The following is a 26441-nucleotide window of genomic DNA, read 5'->3' as shown; positions in this document are numbered from 1 at the left end:
ATGTCTTCATCTGCACACGCCTTATATCTCTAGCATCCATATCTCTATAAAGTTAAACATGTATCGAGAGGCTGACAAATGTCTTCATCCGCACACACCTTTAATCTCTAGCATCCATATCTCTATAAAGTTAAACATGTATCGAGAGGCTGAAAAATGTCTCCATTTGTACACCTTTTGATCTCTAGCATCCATATCTCTATAAAGTTAAACATGTATCGAGAGGCTGACAGATGTCTTCATCTGTACAAACCTTTTAATCTCTAGCATCCATATCTCTAAAGTTAAACATGTATCGAGAGGCTGAAAAATGTCTTCATCAGCACACACCTTTAATCTCTAGCATCCATATCTCTATAAAGTTAAACATGTATCGAGAGGCTGACAAATATCTTCATCCGCACACACCTTTAATCTCTAGCATCCATATCTCTATAAAGTTAAACATGTATCGAGAGGCTGACAAATGTCTTCATCCGCACACACCTTTAATCTCTAGCATCCATATCTCTATAAAGTTAAACATGTATCGAAAGGCTGGCAAATGTCTTCATCTGTACACACCTTTTAATCTATAGCATCCATATCTCTAAAGTTAAACATGTATCGAGAGGCTGGCACATGTCTCCATCTGTACACATCTTATATCTCTAGCATCCATATCTCTAAAGTTAAACATGTATCGAGAGGCTGACAAATGTCTTCATCCACACACACCTTTAATCTCTAGCATCTATATCTCTAAAGTTAAACATGTATCGAGAGGCCGACAAATGTCTTCATCTGTAAACACCTTATATCTTTAGCATCCATATCGCTAAAGTTAAACATGTATCGAGAAGTTGGCAAATGTCTTCATCTGTACACACCTTTTAATCTTTAGCATCCATATCTCTAAAGTTAAACATGTATCGAGAGGCTGACAAATGTCTTCATCTGTAAACACCTTATATCTCTAGCATCCATATCTCTAAAGTTAAACATGTATCGAGAGGCTGACAAATGTCTTCATCTGTAAACACCTTATATCTCTAGCATCCATATCTCTAAAGTTTAACATGTATGGAGAGGCTGGCAAATGTTTTCATCTGTACACCTTTTGATCTCTAGCATCCATATCTCTAATCTCTAGCATCGATATCTCTAAAGTTAAGCATGTATCGAGAGGCTGACAAATGTCTTCATCTGTACACACCTTTTAATCTCTAGCATCCATATCTCTAAAGTTAAATATGTATCGAGAGGCTGGCAAATGTTCTCATCTGTACACCTTTTGATCTCTAGCATCCATATCTCTAATCTCTAGCATAAATATCTCTAAAGTTAAACATGTATCGAGAGGCTGGCAAATGTTTTCATCTGTACACCTTTTGATCTCTAGCATCCATATATCTAATCTCTAGCATCAATATCTCTAAAGTTAAGCATGTATCGAGAGGCTGACAAATGTCTTCATCTGTACACACCTTTTAATCGCTAGCATCCATATCTCTAAAGTTAAACATGTATCGAGAGGCTGGCAAATGTTTTCATCTGTACACCTTTTGATCTCTAGCATCCATATATCTAATCTCTAGCATCAATATCTCTAAAGTTAAACATGTATCGAGAGGCTGACAAATGTCTTCATCCGCACACACCTTTAATCTCTAGCATCCATATCTCTAAAGTTAAACATGTATCGAGAGGCTGGCAAATGTTTTCATCTGTACACACCTTTTAATCTCTAGCATCCATATCTCTAATGGTAAACATGTATCGAGAGGCTGAAACAAATGTCTTCATGTAAAAAAACGAGAAAGAAAATGTCATGTGGTCACAGTCTGCACCAACCTTTCACCAATCTTTTCCAACTACTAGTCAGAAGACTAATACCGTATTGATTATGAGTAAACATTTTTTTGCAAATACCTACTAAGGGACTGGTCATTTGTAACCTGAAAAGGGGGAGGAAAATAAGGGGGGGCTTGAAAATTTTAGGCATGGAAAAAGGGGGGTTCAAATACCGGTTAAATGTACAGGTTTTGTGCGTGAACCCTTATGTGTTGGCGAGTTTTGGATGTGTCTATGGGCCACTCGATATCTCTCGGCCGGAAGTCGGAATAACATTCTCGGAACGTCTCGATCATTTATACAGGTAGTTATCTACGTCTTTGAAGGGTCCTCTGTGGCTAGGCTACCACGTGACATTACACAATCAAAGTAAATTGGAAAGTAAACAATAAGGCTAGGTTGCAGCGAATAAATCGTATACATATAAGAACCTTGAAAATTGTATTCACTGTGTTGCCCAACTATCCTTCACGTCTTGATTCATTCACATTATAGATCGCATTTCAAACGCACACTATCGGTTTGAGTTCTCAAAAAAAACAATTATACTAGTTTCACTCGTGAATGCGCATTTTCGTTTTTTCTTATCTAAATTTAGGACACGGCTGTAAGAGATTGACATGTGACTTGCATGCATGGTCATAATTACTCACTTAATTTATTAGACCAAAAACAGTCTGTTTATAAGATGTCCCAATCCGTTATATGCCACGGGTTTCATTGCACATGTACATTGGACTTTAGATTTATCTATACAATTAACATATCTATGAGTACAGACAACTTCAATAACGAGTTGAGTACATGAAAGTCCATGCAGGAAATAAAATATAAAGATATGACAGACAAAGTAAATGCATGCAGAATTCCAGATTATAAAGCAAACTGAGTGCATACATTTATATTGCGATTGGTTTGTGCAATTTGCATAAGTGATCCGGTTTGTAGAAATTTGGTTATCATCGGGAAAATTATGTATATTCCCAAGTACTTGATAAAATAGTCTAGCTTTAAAATGTATATTCAAGTAGTAAATGTAAATATTCACTCTCAACTGACTTCTTCTAATCACAGTCATTTATTTCAATTCAAAAGCAAATAAAAATTCAGCAACAATCTTTTGCTGACCCGGCAGTCAGCGGTCTTAGGTTCACGTATTGCTTTTCTTTTTTTAAAGAAAACAACTTGTTTTACAAAGTAGATACATGTTCATATGTTTGTGACATGGTGCATTCACAAATTTCTGTAACAGGGTTGAGTTATATATTTCAGTGACGGAGAAAGTTTAATTAGTTACATATTTCTGTGACCGGGCAAATTTAAGTTTTTTTTTACAGAGTAGCTACCTATGTTTGTGACAAGGTGCAATTACCAAAATGATGTCTGTGACAGCGGAAAGCTACATATTTCTGTGACATAGTAAATTTACAGTTTAACTTACCGTGACAGATGCTATATATTTTTTTGACATTGTGTATTTACAAATTTCTATGTCAGGGTAAAGTTACATATTTTTGTGAAATGGAAAGTTTCCTAGATTTGTGACATTGTTTTTTACTGTTTTTATAGAAACCTTATAATGTACTTGCCCGTGCTGAGACCTGGTCAAGTAACTGTGAAGTTTTTGGTTTGTTTATCTGTGTCATTATATGTTGGTCAACGGTTGATTAGGGTCCCGGTTCATTTCTGTATTCTTTATTTTTTTTTCGCTCGTTATTCTTTATCTTTAAAAAATAATGGCTATTCTGCAATAACTTGATAATTGTATTTTGACAGAACAGTGTTCTTTTCTGTAATCAGTATATTTTTACCCAATTCTTGAAATTTTGCAGTTATTCATTATATTTTATCACCTCCATTACTCTCTTTTATCTTTTTTGCCCATTTTACTCTATTCTTTATTTTTGCCCATTATTCTCATGACATATCTTTTTATGTTTCAAATCTTGAGTTATTTTTTTTTGAAAAATAAAAAGTTATTAGTATTTTTATTTGGCCCTGTCATTGTAAAAGTTGGTCCTGTCATTTTCAGAGTTGGTCATGTCACGTTTCTATTTTTTTTTACACTAACAGTATCTTTTTTTACTTTTTTTTCTTAAATCTATTTATCAAATGATTAAATCTTATTATATTTCAAATTTCAGAAAAATATTTTGAGAAATAAAAGACAAATTAGCAATTTCATCTGGTCCGGTTATTGTCGAGGTTGATCCTGTCAGTCAGCGTTGGTCATGTCACGTTTTCGAAAGTTTTTGAAAATAAATCTATATTTTTTATAACATTTTGGTGACAAAATATGACATATCATTTTATATTTGAAATCTGAGATAATTTCTTTGAAAATAAAAAAGTTATTAGCATTTTTATTTGGTCCTGTCATTCTCCATGTTGGTCCTGTCATTATCAGAATTGGTCATGTCACATTTTCTAAAGTTTCTTACCAAAATTTTTAATTTTTTTCGTAAATCTATTTATCAAATGATGAAATCCTATTATATTTCAAATTTGAGATCAATCCTTTTAGAAATGAAAAAGTTATTAACATTTTTCATTTGGTCCTGTCATTCGGTCCAGTCATTAGTGTAACCCCTCACGTGAAGAAATGACATATGCTCTACTCATTTTATCTCATTTTAAAAATATTATTTACATTTTGAACACAGTAACAGGTCGATGGACACATTTCCGGGATATCTCTTCTTTTTTGCATTTGGACGAAAATTTCTAAATGATGACTGAGAAGAAATTTTCAATTGAACACTTTACGGAGTATTTTTATTTTCTTCAAGGTTAAAGTATTTATGAAACCAAATTTGAAAGTTAAAAGACAGTAAAACTTTGTGCGTTGCATTTGAACTGTTGAAGAGTTATTAGCCACCAGGCGGCGCTGATGTTTGTCACTTTTTTTTGTGACAAGTATTTTTTTTTATAAAAAGCTTGTCGTGAACCTTTCATTTAGACTTTTATAAATGCATTTAGAATCAAAATTGTGCATACAATATAAACAGGTCAGGAATTACCATTAATTGGTAGATTATAACTCAATTCAGGTATACATAATCTACCATTTGACATATAATCATGATAGTGACCACTTAGTCTGACTTAAGGATGACATGTAATTGATTCTAACACTTCGTGCTGCAATTTGAGAAACCTAAAAACTAATGCAACCCTCCTTTTCCTACTGATAAATTCTGAGTTTTCATCTATTAAATCTCATTTTTGTTCTGTAGTCTCTTCCTGTCCATTTCGATTAACAAATTTTAAAGTTAGAACTGATGCAGACTTAAGGAAACCAATTGTGAATATCCGTCAATTTGTGGATTATACCTCAATTGAGGTATAATCCACATTTTTTAAAACACAGCAGAGGAAGTCAGAAGCAATTACATATCACTAATGCAGCCTTCACGATTAACTTTTAGAGTCCACAAGCCTGAAGCTCAATTTAATTTTTTTTTTAGTTCGATTCTGTTGGCTTGTAGAGAATAATTTTACAAGTCTGAAAGCAATTTCAATTACCAGCCAATGCCGTAGGACTTGTGGTTAAGCGTGAAGACTGCTAATGAGTACTCATCAAAGCTTAAGATGGTAAATATATATATGAAAAAAGATGATAAATTATCTCTTTAAAATTTGTTTATGATAAAAACTGCATTATACCTCAATTGGTCTATCGCACTATATATCAAATGGTGGATTATACCTCAATTATCAATTAATGGTTTTTCTGGCCTTATAAAATCTATGGATTAGAAAATTTAAAAACAGTTATTCACTGATTATTTATATAATTTTATTCAAGATAAAAGACATGAATTTGCCAGACACAATAAATTAAAATGACATATAGACATATATAGCACTAGACATAAGTTTGGTTCCTTTTCCGCAGGTTCGAGACCATATTAAAAAATACAAATGTATGAACATGATGAACATGATCAGAAGTCCTTCCTCTCATAAATTTGTAATCATATATCCAAAGAAGGTTGCAATACAATAGTACATGTAACATGATTAAAGTATTTAATTAAGTATACGAAAACCAAGAATACTTACGGAAGAATGGATGGACAGACAGACATATAGAGAGATAAATAACTATTTACCACTACTTCGTAGATCATGTAGATTGGAGCTATAAAACAATGTAGTATTCTTAGCACATGCTTATATTATTTTGAGTTCGTATTTACAAAAAAAGAAAAAGAGTAAGTTTGCATATTATATACATGATATATAAAATTACAGCTTTGCATCAAGGGGTTCGATCATACAAATTAAGTCAATGCATAATTTGCATGCGATGTAGTACAGGTCCATATTCCGTTCACATGCAAGTTGTTCACCTATAATGTATGGCCCGAGAACACAGTTATTTCGTAGTGCATTTCTTTTAGACAATAAACTCAAATTAAAAAAATCGCACCTGTTCAATCTCAAAAAGATTTTTACAGTGTAGTGTTCTTCTATCATTACTATTGGGACAAATACTATGAAAATTATAGAAACTTCTACCAGCTCTAACTCAAAATATTGACAATTCTGTGTTAAGGGGGTCTAAAATTCAGCTGGACAGCTTCAGACATACTAATTTTTGACCTTTTTTAACTGGACCAAATCACTACTTAACATAAAGATTCAGCACCCAAATTTTTTTATCATGTAATTTCATCCCCTTACTTAATATTTCAAGCATAAAATATCTAGAAATAAATTAGGAAAGGGTATGAAAAAAATTGGCAAGTTATACACTGTTCACACTACATGGACTAGGGACTATATATTGTGGACACGAAAATCGAAGGACGATAACAGTGTCCTCGGACCTAATAGGATAGAAGGACTTGACCAATTTTTGGCAGACCTAAGCTTACGAAATTACGAGATAGTTGGCCAAATTTCATGGCCATAGGATATATATTATAGAAACTATGGCCATTTTAATATTGAAATTTGGATGTTTAATTTTGACGTTTAATCAAATAATTTCAACTGTCAAGATTTGGGCTTAAAAAATTAAAATATTGCAAAAGTGAAAAAAATTTGCTTTTTAAATGTTCCTATATATAATATATTAAGTATTAAAAACAACTTAACACTCATCTGATTTATCAGATCTATTACAATTATCTAAAAGTCAAATTTATATATGAACCTGTGCCTTAAAATAGAGATTTTCAAATGAAGGGAAGCCTTACATAAACATGCAATTTTTTCACCCAATTCCAAGTTTTAGATTTTTTTTTACTATGAATTATTCTTCCATATATATTAAATGTACTTTAAATGTAAAGAAAAGTTACAAAAAGCATACCACATGAGTATAAAATGGTCTTCGGCCATGTGAGATTGAAAATTATTTAGAGTCGATTTAGGCCGTAGCACATATTTACATATACAAATGCATACAGAAGCGTTGAGAAGTGGAAATTTCTTACGTTTTGTTCATTTCTATGCTAAGATGTTATAATACAAGAAGATTTTTGCATATTGGATACCCAAAACTTATTAGCAGATATATTTAATTAATCGATAATGGAATATTTACTGAATATTCTGATATAAGAGTTGACCAAATCCGGAGATGATACAAGTCTTGACCACTGCTATACATGGGTATATAAAAGGATTGGAGGTACATCATCACGTTTGTGTAAAAGAATTATCAACTGGTTAATTATGTAATGCTCATATTTGTTTTCAGTTTTAAAATTCTGTTTATTAAAATAAATTAAACATGTTAAATGACCTCAAATATTTATGTGAATAAATATCACCATCCATAGTTTGTTTTTTATTATCAAGATTATAACACAGGAACTTGTGGACAGGATACCCTTCGGGTGCCCCTGAGTGGGAATATCCCGAATGACCCCCATGTAGTTTAATTTTGATTTATTTTTTATTAAACGTTTATAAGCTCACCTGGCCCATCACTCTGCGTCCGGCGTCCGGTGTCCGTCGTCGTCCGGCGTTAGCTTTTACAAAAATCTTCTCCTCTTAAAATACCTGGCCAAATCAAACCAAACTTGGCCACAATCATCATTGGGGTATCTAGTTTAAAAAATGTGTGGCATGACCCGGTCAACCAACCAAGATGGCCGCCACGGCTAAAAATAGAACATAGGGGTAAAATGCAGTTTTTGGCTTATAACTCAAAACTCAAAGCATTTAGAGCAAATCTGACATGGAGTAAAAATGTTTATCAGGTCAAGATCTATCTACCCTGAAATTTTCAGATGAATCGGTCAATCGGTTGTTGGGTTGCTGCCCCTGAATTTGTAATTTTGAGGAAATTTTGCTGTTTTTGGTTATTATCTTGAATATTATTATAGATAGAGATAAACTGTTAACAGCAATAATGTTCAGCAAAGTAAGATCTACAAGTAAGTCAACATGACCAAAATGGTCAGTTGACTCGTTTAGGAGTTATTGCCCTTTATAGTCAATTTTTAAACAATTTTTCGCAAATTAAAGTAATCTTTTACAAAAATCTTCTCCTCTGAAACTACTGGGCCAAATTAATCCAAACTTGGCCATAATCATTTTTGGGTTATCTTGTTTAAAAAATGTGTGGTGTGACCTGGTCAACCAACCAAGATGGCCGCCACGGCTAAAAATAGAACATAGGGGTAAAATGCAGTTATTGGCTTATAACTCAAAAACCAAAGCATTTTGAGGAAATCTTTTACGGGATAAAAATGTGTATCAGGTCAAGATCTATGTGCCCTGAAATTTTCAGATGAATCGGTCAATCGGTTGTTGGGTTGCTGCCCCTGAATTGGTAATTTTGAGGAAATTTTGCTGTTTTTGGTTATTATCTTGAATATTATTATAGATAGAGATATAAACTATAAACATCAATAATGTTCAGCAAAGTAAGATTTACAAATAAGTCAACATGACCGAAATGGTCAGTTGATCCCTTTAGGAGTTATTGCCCTTTATAGTCAATTTTTAACAATTTTCATAAAGTTTGTAAATTTTTACTAACATTTTCCTCTGAATCTACTGGGCCAAGTTCATTATAGATAGAGATAATTGTAAGCATCAACAATGTTCAGTAAAGTAAGATTTACAAACACATCACCATCTCCAAAACATAATTTTGTCATGAATCCTTCTGCTTCCTTTGTTTACTTGAATATTCACATAGACCAAGTTGAGCGACACAGGCTCTTTAGAGCCTCTAGTTTGGTTATTATCTTGAATATTATTATAGATAGAGATAAACTGTAAACAGCAATTATAATGTTCAGCAAAGTAAGATCTACAAAAAAGTCAACATGACCAAAATGGTCAGTTGACCCTTACAGAGTTATTGCCCTTTATACAGTCAGAGCTTAGAGTCATAAACAAGTCGATTTTTGTTTTCGACTTAAAGAAGTCAAAACATGTATTTATTATAAAAATGTGTTTTCAATTTTAGACTTATCTAAGTCAGAAAATGACAGACTTGTTTAGGTCTATTTATGTTGATGAAAAAACTTAATTTTACTTGGTGGCCAAAGTACACCACCTATGACAGCAAAAACCTGTCTGAGAGTTCAAATGGACTTGAGCTATCTATATTTAATTATTTAATTGAACATCCTAACTAAACACAGATGTTTTACCTCATTATGGTGACTTGAGTAGCCTATAAAATACTTATTTAGCCTTGAGAATTGAAAGGTCAGTTTATCCCATTCATACAATAGAAGTTTACCTATAAGGGTCAGAATGGGGTTTACAGCATAGAGAACACATGTAATAGCAACAAAAAATAGAGAATAGAGAAAATGAACAACAAAATAAGGAAGAGAGAATAATTTAATGCGGTGCAAAAGTATAAAGAATTAAAAACCAATTGTTCAGAGAACAATTGTAGGTCTTTCCACTAGTAAAGATCTATTTTGATATTGAAACATTAAAAATCAGTTTAAAATGTTAGTTCCTATGGCTTTATGATGTATTTATATGAATTTAAAGCAAAGGTCAAAATCTAGAACGTCATATTAACCTATGACCTTGACCTCAATTTCAAGTTCACAAACCAAGGACCTTAAATCAAAAGACCCAAGGTCTTTAATATGTTTGGTTTATTAGTAATATCACTTTACGCGTAATTCTAAATGTAAGATGGGCAAAAACTCCCATTTATTTTTTGCACACCCTTTCAATCAAAATATACAAGTAAGGACATGTCGCATCTAACAATTTATGAAAAATTATTTGTCGATATGTCATAAGGTATTTAAAAATAAATGAAAATAAGCCAAAATCAAAATTTAGAATATGACCTTGATCTTTGACCTTGACCTCATTTTTATTATTTTCGACCAAGGACCCCAAATCTAAAGACCCTATGTCTTTATCACTTATGGTTTACCATTTAGAAATGCATATCACTTAATTTAAGGGAAAAGGGGGAATAACTCCCATATGGAGTCTCCGTAAAGCTTCGGTCCAAATGAATATCCTAATTCTGAAGATGTAACGAGCAATTTGGTAAAATAAATTTGTCGTTATCTTTAACGGTTGCGAAGGAGTAGTGGCCACAAGAAAAACAGTGTTTGGGGAGATAACTCTTACAACGTAAAATATTTGGTTACACAGTTGTAAATTTTTAAAGCGTATGTACTATACGATACAATATTCCAAATATCTAAGCGACATCTTTTGAAACATCAATAATACGCAAGAAAAAAAATTAGGCGGAAGAAAAAAAAAAATAATAATAATTAAAAACCAATTGTTCAGAGAACAATTGAAGGTCTTTCCACTAGTATAGATTTATTTTGATATTGAAATATGAAAAATCAGTTTTAAATGTTAGTTCCAATGGCTTTATGATGATTTAGTATGAATTTAAAGCGAAGGTCAAATTTTCGAACGTCCTATTAACCTATGACCTTGACCTCAATTTCAAGGTCACAAACCAAGGACCTTAAATCAAAAGACCCTAGGTCTTTAATATGTTTGGTTAATGAGTAATATCACTTTATGCGTAATTCTTAATTTATGATGGGCAAAAACTCCCATTTATTGTCTGCGTACCTGTTCAACCAAAATATACAAGTAAGGACATGTTGCCACTAGCAATTTATGAAAAATTATTTGTCCATATGTCATAAGGTATTTGAAAATAGTGAAAATTAGCCAAAATAAAAATTTAGAATATGACCTTGACCTTTGACCTTCACCTCATTTTCATTTTTTTGGACCAAGGACCTAAAATCTGAAGACCCAAGGTCTCTATCACTTATGGTTTACTGGTTAGAATCAAATGCAAAAGGGGGAATAACTCTCATATGGAGTCTCCGTAAAGCTTCGGTCCAAATGAATATCCTAATCCTGAAGATGTAACGAGCAATTTGGTAAAATAAATTTGTCGTAATCTTTAACGGTTGCGAAGGAGTAGTGGCCACAAGAAAAACAGTGTTAGGGGAAATAACTCTTACAACGTAAAGTATTTTATATTGTCGTTGTAAATTTTTAAAGCCTATAAACTATATAATATCATATTTCAAATATCTAAGCGACATCTTTTGAAACCTCAATACTACGCAAGAAAAAAATTAGGCGGAAAAAAAAAAAAAAAAAATAATAATTAAAAACCAATTGTTCAAAGAACAATTGAAGGTCTTTCCATAAGTAAAGATCTATTTTATTATCAAAATATTAAAAATCAATCTAAAATGTCAGTTCCTATAACTTTATAATGTATAAATATGAATTTAAAGCAAAGGTCAAAATCTAGAACGTCCTATTAACCTTTGACCTTGACCTGAATTTCAAGGTCACCAACCAAGGACCTCAAACAAAAAGACCCTAGGTCTGTAATATGTATGGTTAATGAGTTATATCACTATAGGCATGATTTTAAATATAAGATGGGCGAAAACTCTCATTTATTGTTTACGCACCCTTCCAACCAAAATTTATAAGTTACAACATGTCGCAACTCACAATTTAGTAAAAAGAATTTGTCGATATCTTTCATGGTTGTTGAAAATAAGAGAAAATAAGCCAAAATCAAAATTTAGAATATGACCTTGACCTTTGACCTTCACCTTATTTTCATTTTTTTGGACCAAGGACCTCAAATCTAAAGACCCTAGGCCTATATCACTGATGGTTTACCAGTAAGAAACACATATCACTTATATCAAATGCATAAGGGGAAATAACTCTTATATGGAGTCTCCGGATAGCTTCGGTCCAAATGAATATTCTTATCCTGAAGACGTAACGAGCAATTTGGTAAAATAAATTTGTCGTAATCTTTTACGGTTGCGAAGGAGTAGTGGCCACAAGAATAACAGTGTTTGGGGAGATAACTCTTACAACGTAAAGTATTTTGTTACGCAGTTGTAAATTTTTAAAGCGTATAAACTATATGACATCATATTCCAAATATCTAAGCGACATCTTTTGAAATATCAATACTACGCAAGAAAACAATTTAGGCGGAAAAAAAAAAAAATAATAATAATAATAATAATAATTAAAAACCAATTGTTCAAAGAACAATTGAAGGTCTTTCCACAAGTAAAGATCTATTTTATTATCAAAATATTAAAAATCAATCTAAAATGTCAGTTCCTATGACTTTATAATGTATAAATATGAATTTAAAGCAAAGGTCAAAATCTAGAACGCCCTATTAACCTTTGACCTTGACCTCAATTTTAAGGTCACCAACCAAGGACCTCAAACAAAAAGACCCTAGGTCTGTAATATGTATGGTTAATGAGTTATATCACTATAGGCATGATTTTAAATATAAGATGGGCAAAAACTCTCATTTATTGTTTACGCACCCTTCCAACCAAAATGTAGAAGTTACAACATGTCGTAACTCACAATTTAGTAAAAAGAATTTGTCAATATCTTTCACGGTTGTTGAAAATAAGAGAAAATAAGCCAAAATCAAAATTTAGAAAATCACCTTGACCTTTGACCTTGACCTTATTTTCATTTTTTTGGACCAAGGACCTCAAATCTAAAGACCCTAGGCCTATATCACTGATGGTTTACCAGTAAGAAACGCATATCACTTGTATCAAATGCAGAAGGGGAAATAACTCTCATATGGAGTCTCCGGATAGCTTCGGTTCAAATGAATATTCTAATCCTGAAGATGTAACGAGCAATTTGGTAAAATAAATTTGTCGTAATCTTTTACGGTTGCGAAGGAGTAGTGGCCACAAGAATAACAGTGTTTGGGGAGATAACTCTTACAATGTAAAGTATTTTGTTACGCAGTTGTAAATTTTTAAAGCGTATAAACTATACGACATCATATTCCAAATATCTAAGCGACATCTTTTGAAACATCAATATTACGCAAGAAAAAAATTTAGGCGGAAGAAAAAAAAAAAAATAATAATAATAATTAAAAACCAATTGTTCAGAGAACAATTGTAGGTCTTTCCACTAGAAAAGATCTATTTTGATATTGAAATATTAAAAATCAGTTTAAAATGTTAGTTCCTATGGCTGTATGATGTATTTATATGAATTTAAAGCAAAGGTCAAAATCTAGAACGTCATATTAACCTATGACCTTGACCTCAATTTCAAGTTCACAAACCAAGGACCTTAAATCAAAAGACTGAAGGTCTTTAATATGTTTGGTTTATTAGTAATATCACTTTACGCGTAATTCTAAATGTAAGATGGGCAAAAACTCCTATTTATTGTCTGCGCACCCTTTCAATCAAAATATACAAGTAAGGACATGTCGCAACTAACAATTTATGAAAAATTAATTGTCAATATGTCATAAGGTATTTGAAAATAATGAAAATAAGCCAAAATCAAAATTTAGAATATGACCTTGACCTTTGACCTTGACCTCATTTTTATTATTTTCGACCAAGGACCCCAAATCTAAAGACCCTATGTCTTTATCACTTATGGTTTACCATTTAGAAATGCATATCACTTAATTTAAGGGAAAAGGGGGAATAACTCTCATATGGAGTCTCCATAAAGCTTCGGTCCAAATGAATATCCTAATCCTGAAGACGTAACAAGCAATTTGGTAAAATAAATTTGTCGTAATCTTTAACGGTTGCGAAGGAGTAGTGGCCACAAGAAAAACAGTGTTTGGGGAGATAACTTTTACAACGTAAAGTATTTTGTTACACAGTTGTAAATTTTTAAAGCGTATAAACTATACCATACCATATTCCAAAAATCTAAGCGACATCTTTTGTAACATCAATAATACGCAAGAAAAAAAATTAGGCGGAAGAAAAAAAAAAAAAAAATATAATAATAATAATAATCAGAACAAATTCAATAGGTCTTTCCACGGAAAGGTGGAAAGACCTAATAATAATTAAAAACCAATTGTTCAAAGAACAATTGAAGGTCTTTCCACAAGTAAAGATCTATTTCATTATCAAAATATTAAAAATCAATCTAAAATGTCAGTTCCTATGACTTTATAATGTATAAATATGAATTTAAAGCAAAGGTCAAAATCTAGAACGTCCTATTAAACTTTGACCTTGACGTCAATTTCAAGGTCACCAACCAAGGACCTCAAACAAAAAGACCCTAGGTCTTTAATATGTATGGTTAATGAGTTATATCACTATAGGCATGATTTTAAATATAAGATGGGCGAAAACTCTCATTTATTATTTACGCACCCTTCCAACCAAAATTTATAAGTTACAACATGTCGCAACTCACAATTTAGTAAAAAAAAATTGTCAATATCTTTCACGGTTGTTGAAATTAAGTAAAAATAAGCCAAAATCAAAATTTAGAATATGACCTTGACCTTTGACCTTGACCTAATTTTCATTTATTGGACCAAGGACCTCAAATTTAAAGACCCTAGACTTATAACACTGATGGTTTACCAGTAAGAAACGCATTTCACTTATATCAAATGCATAAGGGGAAATAACTCTCATATGGAGTCTCCAGATAGCTTCGGTCCAAATGAATATTCTAATCATGAAGACGTAACGAGCAATTTGGTAAAATAAATTTGTCGTAATCTTTTACGGTTGCGAAGGAGTAGTGGCCACAAGAATAACAGTGTTTGGGGAGATAACTCTTACAACGTAAAGTATTTTGTTACGCAGTTGTAAATTTTTAAAGCGTATAAACTATACGATATCATATTCCAAATATCTAAGCGACATCTTTTGAAACATCAATACTACGCAAGAAAAAAATTTAGGCGGAAGAAAAAAATAAATAATTAAAATCCAATTGTTCAAAGAACAATTGAAGGTCTTTCCACTAGTAAAGATCTATTCTATTATCAAAATATTAAAAATCAATCTAAAATGTCAGTTCCTATGACTTTATAATGTATAAATATGAATTTAAAGCAAAGGTCAAAATCTAGAACGTCCTATTAACCTTTGACCTTGACCTCAATTGCAAGGTCACTAACCAAGGACCTCAAATAAAAAGACCCTATGTCTGTAATATGTATGGTTAATGAGTTATATCACTTTAGACATGAATTTAAATATAAGATGGGCGAAAATTCTCATTTATTTTTTACGCACCCTTCCAACCAAAATTTATAAGTTACAACATGTCGCAACTCACAATTTAGTAAAAATAATTTGTCAATATCTTTCACGGCTGTTGAAAATAAGAGAAAATAAGCCAAAATAAATTTAGAATATGACCTTGACCTTTGACCTTGACCTTATTTTCATTTTTTTGAACCAAGGAACTTTAATCCAAAGACCCTAGGCCTATATCACTGATGGTTTACCAGTTAGAAACACATATCACTTATATCAAATGCATAAGGGGAAATAACTCTCATATGGAGTCTCCCGATAACTTCGATCCAATGAATATCCTAATCCTGAAGAAGTAACGAGCAATTTGGTAAAATAAATTTGTCGTTATCTTTTACGGTTGCGAAGGAGTCGTGGCCACAAGAAAAACAGTATTTGGGGAGATAACTCTTACAACCTAAAGTATTTTGTTACGCAGTTGTAAATTTTTAAAGCGTATAAACTATACGATATCATATTCCAAATATCTAAGCGACATCTTTTGAAACATCAATAATACGCAAGAAAAAAATTTAGGCGGAAGAAAAAAAAAAAAAATAATAATAATAATAATAATAATCAGAACAAATTCAATAGGTCTTTCCATGGAAAGGTGGAAAGACCTAATAATCAGAACAAATTCAATAGGTCTTTCCACGGAAAGGTGGAAAGACCTAATTAAAAACCAATTGTTCAGGGAACAATTGAAGGTCTTTCCACTAGTAAAGTTCTATTTTGATATTGAAATATGAAAAATAAGTTTAAAATGTTAGTTCCTATGGCTTAATGATGTATTAATATGAATTTAAAGCAAAGGTCAAAATCTAGAACGTCATATTAACCTATGACCTTGACCTCAATTTCAAGTTCACAAACCAAGGACCTTAAATCAAAAGACCCTAGGTCTTAAATATGTTTGGTTTATTAGTAATATCACTTTACGCGTAATTCTAAATGTCAGATGGGCAAAAACTCCCATTTATTGTCTGCGCACCCTTTCAACCAAAATATACAAGTAAGGACATGTCGCAACTAACAATTTACGAAAAAATATTTGTTGATATGTCATAAGTTATTTGAAAATAAATGAAAATAAGCAAAAATCAAAAAAAATCAAAATTTAGAATATGACCTTGACCTTTGACCTTGACCTCATTTTTATTTTTTTGGACCAAGGACCTCGAATCTATAGACCCTATGTCTTTATCACTTATGGTTTACAATTTAGAAATGCATATCACTTAATTAAATGGAAAAGGGGGAATAACTCTCATATGGAGTCTCCATAAAGCTTCGGTCCAAATGAATATCCTAATCCTGAAGTTGTAACGAGCAATTTGGAAAACTAAATTTGTCGTTATCTTTAACGGTTGCGAAGGAGTAGTGGCCACAAGAAAAACAGTGTTTGGGGAGATAACTCTTACAACGTAAAGTATTTTGTTACGCAGTTTTAAATTTTAAAGCGTATAAACTATACGATACCATATTCCAAATATCTAAGCGACATCTTTTGAAACATCAATACTACGCAAGAAAAAAAATTTGGCGGAAGAAAAAAAAAAAAAATTAAAAACCAATTGTTCAGAGAACAATTGAAGGTCTTTCCACAAGTCAAGATCTATTTTTTTTTCAAAATATTAAAAATCAATCTAAAATTAAAAACCAATTGTTCAGAGAACAATTGAAGGTCTTTCCACAAGTCAAGATCTATTTTTTTTTCAAAATATTAAAAATCAATCTAAAATGTCAGTTCCTATGACTTCATAATGTATAAATATGAATTTAAAGCAAAGGTCAAAATCCAGAACGTCCTATTAACCTTTGACCTTGACCTCAATTTCAAGGTCACCAACCAAGGACCTCAAATAAAAAGATCCTAGGTCTGTAATATGTATGGGTAATGAGTTATATCACTTTAGGCATGATTTTAAATATAAGATGGGCGAAAACTGTCATTTATTGTTTACGCACCCTTCCAACCAAAATGTATAAGTTACAACATGTCGCAACTCACAATTTAGTTAAAATTATTTGTCAATATCTTTCACGGTTGTTGAAAATAGAGAAAATAAGCCAAATTCAAAATTTAGAATATGACCTTGACCTTTGACCTTGACCTTATTTTCATTTTTTTGAAACAAGGAACTTTAATCCAAAGACCCTAGGCCTATATCACTGATGGTTTACCAGTTAGAAACGCATATCACTTATATCAAATGCATAAGGGGAAATAACTCTCATATGGAGTCTCCGGATAACTTCGGTCCAAATGAATATTCTTATCCTGAAGTAGTAACGAGCAATTTGGTAAAATAAATTTGTCGTAATCTTTTACGGTTGCGAAGGAGTAGTGGCCACAAGAAAAACAGTATTTGGGAAGATAACTCTTACAACGTAAAGTATTTTGTGACGCAGTTGTAATTTTTTAAAGCATATAAACTATACGACATCATATTCCAAATATCTAAGCGACATCTTTTGAAACATCAATACTGCGCAAGAATAAAATTTAGGCGGAAGAAAAAAGAAAAAAAAAATAATAATAATTAAAAACCAATTGTTCAAAGAACAATTGAAGGTCTTTCCACAAGTAAAGATCTATTTTTTTATCAAAATATTAAAAATCAATCTAAAATGTCAGTTCCTATGACTTTATAATGTATAAATTTGAATTTAAAGCAAAGGTCAAAATCTAGGACGTCCTATTAACCTTTGACCTTGACCTCAATTTCAAGGTCACCAACCAAGGACCTCAAATAAAAAGACTCTAGGTCTGTAATATGTATGGCTAATGAGTGATATCACTTTAGGCATGATTTTAAATATAACATGGGCAAAAACTCTCATTTATTGTTTACGCACCCTTCCAACCAAAATTTAGAAGTTACAACATGTCGCAACTCACAATTTAGTAAAAAAAATTTGTCAATATCTTTCACGGTTGTTGAAAATAAGAGAAAATAAGCCAACATCAAAATTAGAATATGACCTTGACCTTTGACCTTGACCTTATTTTCATTTTTTTGAACCAAGGAACTTTAATCCAAAGACCCTAGGCCTATATCACTGATGGTTTACCAGTTAGAAATGCATATCACTTATATCAAATGCATAAGGGGAAATAACTCTCATATGGAGTCTCCAGATAACTTCGGTCCAAATGAATATCCTAATCCTGAAGAAGTAACGAGCAATTTGGTAAAATAAATTTGTCGTAATCTTTTACGGTTGCGAAGGAGTAGTGGCCACAAGAAAAACAGTGTTTGGGGAGATAACTCTTACAACGTAAAGTATTTTGTTACGCAGTTGTAAATTTTTAAAGCGTATAAACTATACGACATCATATTCCAAATATTTAAGCGACATCTTTTGAAACATCAATACTACGCAAGAAAAAAATTTAGGCGGAAGAAAAAAAAAAAAATAAATAATAATAATCAGAACAAATTCAATAGGTCTTTCCACGGAAAGGTGGAAAGACCTAATTAAAAACCAATTGTTCAGAGAACAATTGTAGGTCTTTCCACTAGTAAAGAACTATTTTGATATTGAAATATGAAAAATCAGTTTAAAATGTTAGTTCCTATGGCTTTATGATGTATTTATATGAATTTAAAGCAAAGGTCTATATTTAGAACGTCATATTAACCTATGACCTTGACCTCAATTTCAAGTTCACAAACAAAGGACCTAAAATCAAAAGACCCTAGGTCTTTAATATGTTTGGTTTATGAGTAATACCACTTTATGCGTAATTCTAAATGTAAGATGGGCAAAAACTCCCATTTATTGTCTGTGCACCCTTTCAACCAAAATATATAAGTAAGGACATGTCGCAACTAACAATTTATGAAAAATTATTTGTCGATATGTCATAAGGTATTTGAAAATAAATGAAAATAAGCCAAAATCAAAATTTAGAATATGACCTTGACCTTTGACCTTGACCTCATTTTTATTTTTTTGGACCAAGGACCTCAAATCTAAAGACCCTATGTCTTTATCACTTATGGTTTACCATTTAGAAATGCATATCACTTAATTAAATGGAAAAGGGGGAATAACTCTCATATGGAGTCTCCGTAAAGCTTCGGTCCAAATGCATACCCTAATCCTGAAGACGTAACGAGCAATTTGGTAAAATAAATTTGTCGTAATCTTTTATGGTTGCGAAGGAGTAGTGGCCACAAGAAAAACAGTGTTTGGGGAGATAACTCTTACAACGTAAAGTATTTTGTTACGCAGTTGTAAATTTTTAAAGCGTATAAACTATACGACATCATATTCCAAATATTTAAGCGACATCTTTTGAAACATCAATACTACGCAAGAAAAAAATTTAGGCGGAAGAAAAAAAAAAAAATAAATAATAATAATCAGAACAAATTCAATAGGTCTTTCCACGGAAAGGTGGAAAGACCTAATTAAAAACCAATTGTTCAGAGAACAATTGTAGGTCTTTCCACTAGTAAAGAACTATTTTGATATTGAAATATGAAAAATCAGTTTAAAATGTTAGTTCCTATGGCTTTATGATGTATTTATATGAATTTAAAGCAAAGGTCTATATTTAGAACGTCATATTAACCTATGACCTTGACCTCAATTTCAAGTTCACAAACAAAGGACCTAAAATCAAAAGACCCTAGGTCTTTAATTGGTTTATGAGTAATACCACTTTATGCGTAATTCTAAATGTAAGATGGGCAAAAACTCCCATTTATTGTCTGTGCACCCTTTCAACCAAAATATATAAGTAAGGACATGTCGCAACTAACAATTTATGAAAAATTATTTGTCGATATGTCATAAGGTATTTGAAAATAAATGAAAATAAGCCAAAATCAAAATTTAGAATATGACCTTGACCTTTGACCTTGACCTCATTTTTATTTTTTTGGACCAAGGACCTCAAATCTAAAGACCCTATGTCTTTATCACTTATGGTTTACCATTTAGAAATGCATATCACTTAATTAAATGGAAAAGGGGGAATAACTCTCATATGGAGTCTCCGTAAAGCTTCGGTCCAAATGCATACCCTAATCCTGAAGACGTAACGAGCAATTTGGTAAAATAAATTTGTCGTAATCTTTTATGGTTGCGAAGGAGTAGTGGACCCAAGAAAAACAGTGTTTGGGGAGATAACTCTTACAACGTAAAGTATTTTGTTACGCAGTTGTAAATTTTAAAAGCGTATAAACTATACGACATCATATTCCAAATATCTAAGCGACATCTTTTGAAACATCAATACTACGCAAGAAAAAAATTTAGGCGGAAGAAAAAAAAAAAAAAAATTAATAATAATCACAACAAATTCAATAGGTCTTTCCACGGAAAAGTGGAAAGACCTAATAATAATAATCAGAACAAATTCAATAGGTCTTTCCACGGAAAGGTGGAAAGACCTAATTAAAAAGCAATTGTTCAGAGAACAATTGAAGGTCTTTCCATCAAAACAATGTATTTTGATATGAAAAGTTGTGAAACTAAGTTTAAAATGTCATTTCAATCGTCAAATGATAGCTTCTAGTAAGCTGATTCCAAAAATATATTGTTTCCATACATTTTTTTTAAATAAGGGAGATAATTTGTTACTTCCGGTTTGAAAAATGTTACTTCCGATTATATTTGAATATTTACTTGACACTGATTCCAAAAATATCTGGTTCTATATACTTTTATATTAATAAAGTACAAAAAATAGCTACTTCCGGTTTACAAAAAGTCACTTCCGGTTGTTTTTTTCAAGGTTAAATGGTTTGATACCTTTTTCTAAAAGTTGTATATCTTTATCATGTATACATATAGAATAAAAGCAAAGGTCAAAATCTAGAACGTCAAATTAAGCTATGACCTTGAGATCAATTTCAAGGTCATAAACCAAGGACCTCAAATCAAAAGACCATAGGTCTTAATTATATTTAGTTAATGAGTTATATCACCAAACGCGTATTTTTAAATACAAGAGGGGAGAAAACTCCCTTTTACATTCAACGTACGCTTGCAATCAAAATTTACATCTTACGACATGTCGCAACTAACAATTTAGTAAAAATAATTTGTTGATATCTTATACAGTCTTTGGATATAAGTGAAAATAAGCCAAATTCAAATATTAGAATATGACCTTGATCTTTGACCTTGACCTAATTTTCATTTTTTGGGACCAAGGACCTCAAATCAAAAGATCCTAGGTCTCTATCACTTATGGTTTATAAGATAGAAATTCATATCACTTATATCAGATGCATAAGGGGAAATAACTCTCATATGGAGCGGTCATATCACTTCGGTCAAAATAGGACAAATCATGCTAAGGATATAACGAGCAATTTTGTAAAATAAATTTGTCATATTCTTTAACGGTTGCCGAGGAGATGCGATAACAAGGAAAACAGTGTTTGGGGAGATAACTCCTACAAAGAAAAGTATTCGTTTACGCAGGGTAAATTTCAAAAGCGCATAAACTGTTCGATATCATATACAAAATATCTAAGCGACATATTGCGAAACAAATGTTTATCGCAAGAACAAAATTAGGCGGAAGAAAAAAAAAATAATCAGAAGAAAAACAATAGGTCTTTCCACAGAAAAGTGGAAAGACCTAATAATAATAATCAGAACAAATTCAATAGGTCTTTCCACGGAAAGGTGGAAAGACCTAATAATAATAATAATCAGAACAAATTCAATAGGTCTTTCCACGGAAAGGTGGAAAGACCTAATAACTGTGCAAAATAAAAAGGTAACTTAGGAAACTGTAATGCCATGAATACTGATAAAATATGATCAATGTACAGAATTGATAAATAATCTTGTAACAGAAAGACTAAAAAGTAAAATCATTTTCATGAGAATTTTACAGAATGAGTTATTTTTAAGGCTATTAAAAGAAAAATGCCCTAATAATTTAAAGAATACAGATATTAAAAAAACCCATGCAGGTCCTCATGTCATTTACATTGTCAAAATATAGGACACATCTAGTCAAACTGGTTTTGTATAACTGACTGTTTCTTGCCCTATATGTCTATTTCACAGTGACCTTTTATTGATTGTGACTGTTTATTTAACGCATCATGTAAATGTAACGGAATTTGATGAGACTGTTATTAAAGTGAGAGGGTTAGCGCTATAGAACCAGGTTTAATCCACCATTTTCTACATTTGAAAATGCTTGTACCAAGTCAGGAATATGACAGTTCTTGTCCATTCGTTTTTGATGCGTTTTGTTTTTTGATTTTGCCATGTGATTATGGACTTTCCAAATTGATTTTCCTCTGAGTTTAGTATTTTTGTGATTTTACTTCTTATGTGTTTGTGCTAAGAGTACACTGTACTGTCATATTTATTGATTTTCTGTTGGGACATGACCTACATTGTTATACACATGCAAAACAGTGGCCTGAGATTTTAACTGATATTAGTACATGTATAATAAATTAATATTTGGAATGGTATATCCTTGTTGATGATGTTTTTTAGGGACCAAGATGTTTTCTTCATTCTTGTTCACATTATGATTATTTTAACCTTCAATGCACATTTAAAGATATAGAAAAAAATTCAGCTCTCATTTAAAATATTTTGCAACTTAATAATAATCTGTCAGATTTGGTGTAAACAAAAAACAAGACAGTGTAATAGATAACCTGCAAGCATAGTCTATTTCTATAAAGTCAAGCAGATAGTTTTTTTTATATCTGAAAAAAAAACTACCGATGTAAAGAAATATGCAATTAAAAGGCCGAAATAACCCCAAAAATTCAACATTAACAGATTTTTAACAATTAAATCAAGATGCACAAAGTTTTAAGTATTGGTCAGAATATAGGGTTCTTTTGTACTTTAACAATATCACAATAACAATATAAAGTGACCTTAATTTTGGACAAGGTAAATGGCATGAAGCCAAATTTATCAACTTCTATTGTATGAATGGGATAAACTGACATTTCAATTCTCAAGGCTAAATAAGCATTTTATAGGCTAAATACAAACTTACCTGTCAAGGTAGAATTGTAATCTGAGTGATACCGGTGTTACTCAAGTCACCATAATTGTGGTTCCAGGTGGTTGCATTGTAAGGTTAATTAACATTATCTCCGATTTTTTAGACTCTCATTCATGTTTTTCTTTAGAAGACAAAGCATTTTCTTTCAATGTTGTCATTATTTGATTTAGACGCATGATTTTTATAAATATGTGAGGGTCTTGAAGTTAACCAATTTTGATAACTTATCGACTTGTAGGAGTCGATATTTGCAACATTTTGATTCTGGTCAGTTATTTCTTGCTTAACAATATTTGACTTATTAAAGTCGTATTTTGTCTTGCATTAAAGGGAGACAAATCCTAAAACTTACAAATTTAGACCTCTATGAGTCAAAAGCAGATTCAGACTTATTTATGTCTGAGCTCTGACTGTTAAAGTCAATTTTTACCAATTTTTGGTAAATTTTTGTAATCTTTTACAAAAATCTTCTCCTCTGAAACTACAAAGACAATTTTAACCAAACTTGTCCACAATCATCATTTGGGTATCGAGTTTAAAAAATGTGTCCGGTGACCCCGCCTACAACCAAGATGGCTGAAATAATACATGCATGTAATCAGTTTTTGTCCAGGCTATAACTTTTGTTGCAGAAAGCTCGACATAGGGATAGTGATCCAGCAGTGGTGGCAGCGGCTGAGCATCGTTACAGACTTCTTAAAAGCCCAATATTTCAGAAGGTAGAAGACCTGGATCCTTCATACTTCATACTTTGGATATAGATGCCTTATGTTATGAAGTTTCTGTCTGTCATATGTCCATTGTCCTTGACCTCATTTTCATTTGTTCAGTGACTACTTGAAAAAAAAATTAAGATTATTAGTATTCTTTATTTCTCTCTTATTATGAGTAATTGGATAATTATATTTGGTATGTGCGTACCTTACAGGGTCCTAGTGCCCCTCAGACAGTTTTCTATTCATGGATCAGTGAACATGCAAGGTTAAATTTGTATGGGTCAAGTCCATATGCATGTTTTTAACTTCTCTGTAACCTATGTACTTCATGGTTTTATGAGAATAAACTATCTATCATATCTCAAATACTGTAAGCAATATGTCTACTATATGTATGCCCTTGTCGGTCTGTGCGTCCGTCTGTCCCTACATATGTCCGTGCGTCCCAAAGGTGGTATCCGTTCTCTAACTTTAGTTTGCCTCAACCAAATGTTATGAAACTTATACACAATGCTTATTTCTACAAAGCACAGATCAAGTTTGAATGTTGGTGCTTCACTTAAACCGTTCTAGAGTTATGCCCCTTTAAAAATGGTAAAGCCTTTAGGGTGCTGAATTTTTCGTTCCTGTTCTCTGACTTAAGTTAGCCTAAACCAAATTTTGATAGTGACCTTTACCGTTCTTCAGTTATGTCCCTTGATAACTTTATATGATATGCAAGCGGGGGCAACTTCTGTGTCCCATGGAAACATTCCCAATTTATTATACCCCCGCTTTAAAAAAAGGGGGGGGTATACTGTTTTACCTCTGTCTGTCAGTCCGTCAGGCAGTCCATCCCATGAAACTTTCGTCACATTTTTCTCAGGAACTACACATCCACCCTTTCTGTAATTTGGTATCAACATTTATAGATGTCAGCCATACCGTGTGATGCGTTTTCAGATTCATCACTTGACAACTTCCTGTTTACCGAACACTTGTATGATTTTACACATGATAGCCAAGTTGAAAATTTTCGTCACATTTTTCTCAGGAACTACAATACAAGGATTTCTGAAATTTGGTTTCAGGATTTATATAAGTCAGCTATACCGTGTGATGCGTTTTCAGATTCATCACTCGATAACTTCCTGTTTACCGAACACTTGCATATTTTTACACTATTAATATTATCCACTTGCGGCGGGGGTATCATCAGTGAGCAGTAGCTCGCAGTTTCACTTGTTAGTTTTGTTTAAATGTATACAAGTTCTATTGATATTACTATTGTCTTTATGTATACTCAACTATAGAAAGATATAACAGTTCATAGTTTCCAATCATGCTTAGTACACATATGTTATTACAGAAAAAGTACATGTATGTCTGTAATAACTAAAGGGTGTTATTACAGCTTCTCTTCATCACTCCAAAGCATTTGCTCAGACATATACATGCTTAATTACAATGTATTTTAATTTATTGTACGAAATATGATCAGAGCATGTAATGAGGTTCTGCACAAGCTTCCCAGTAATTCCCAAGTTTCTCATATCCAAATATAGCCAAATCCAGGTAAGCAATGAAGCCATTTTATTACCGGGTTATAAAACACCATTCCGGAGAGATCGGGTGGGGAAGGCAGGGGGAGGTGTTATAGTATATGTTAAAGATAATTTGAATTGCTCTGAAAGGCGAGACTTAGTAGTCTGTGGTATTGAGTGTATATGGCTCGAAGTTAGATTCAAGACCAAAAAATATCTTTATGGGACCTTTTACGTCCCACCTTACAGTAGCCCACAGGTATGGGACAACATAGAACAGTCTATCGACCTTGCCAAATCATGTAATTTAGATATCCTAGTTACAGGCGATGTTAACACCAACCAGTTAAGGAACACCACTAATAATAGAATTAGCATGATTAAAGCACAATTCAGTCTACATCAAGTTATTTCCGACCCAACTTATATTACAGAACACAGTTCGTCACTTCTTGACCTTATTTTAGTAAACGACCCTGTTAACCTCCTATTTTCTGATGTCGGGGCCCCGTTACTTGATCAAATACGATATCATTTACCAGTAATAGGTATCCTTACCCAGCCATGCAAGTTACAAGTTTTAAGCGTAAAGTATACATGTATGATAGAGGTGATTATGACTCATATAGACACCAGCTATCACTTGTTGATTGGGATGCTTTATTTATTTCTAATGACGTTGATGTCATAGCACGTGCTATAACGGACGAACTTATTGACAAGGCAGATAAAAACATTCCTAACCGAATTATTACAGTCAGAAAAGATAAATCACCATGGCTTACCGCTGATATCAAAAGGATGAATCGTA

Source organism: Mytilus trossulus, chromosome 5 (genome assembly GCF_036588685.1).
Source record: "Mytilus trossulus isolate FHL-02 chromosome 5, PNRI_Mtr1.1.1.hap1, whole genome shotgun sequence".
In the NCBI taxonomy this organism is placed as follows: Eukaryota; Metazoa; Mollusca; class Bivalvia; order Mytilida; family Mytilidae; genus Mytilus; species Mytilus trossulus.
Note: the sequence above shows the minus strand (reverse complement) of the source record.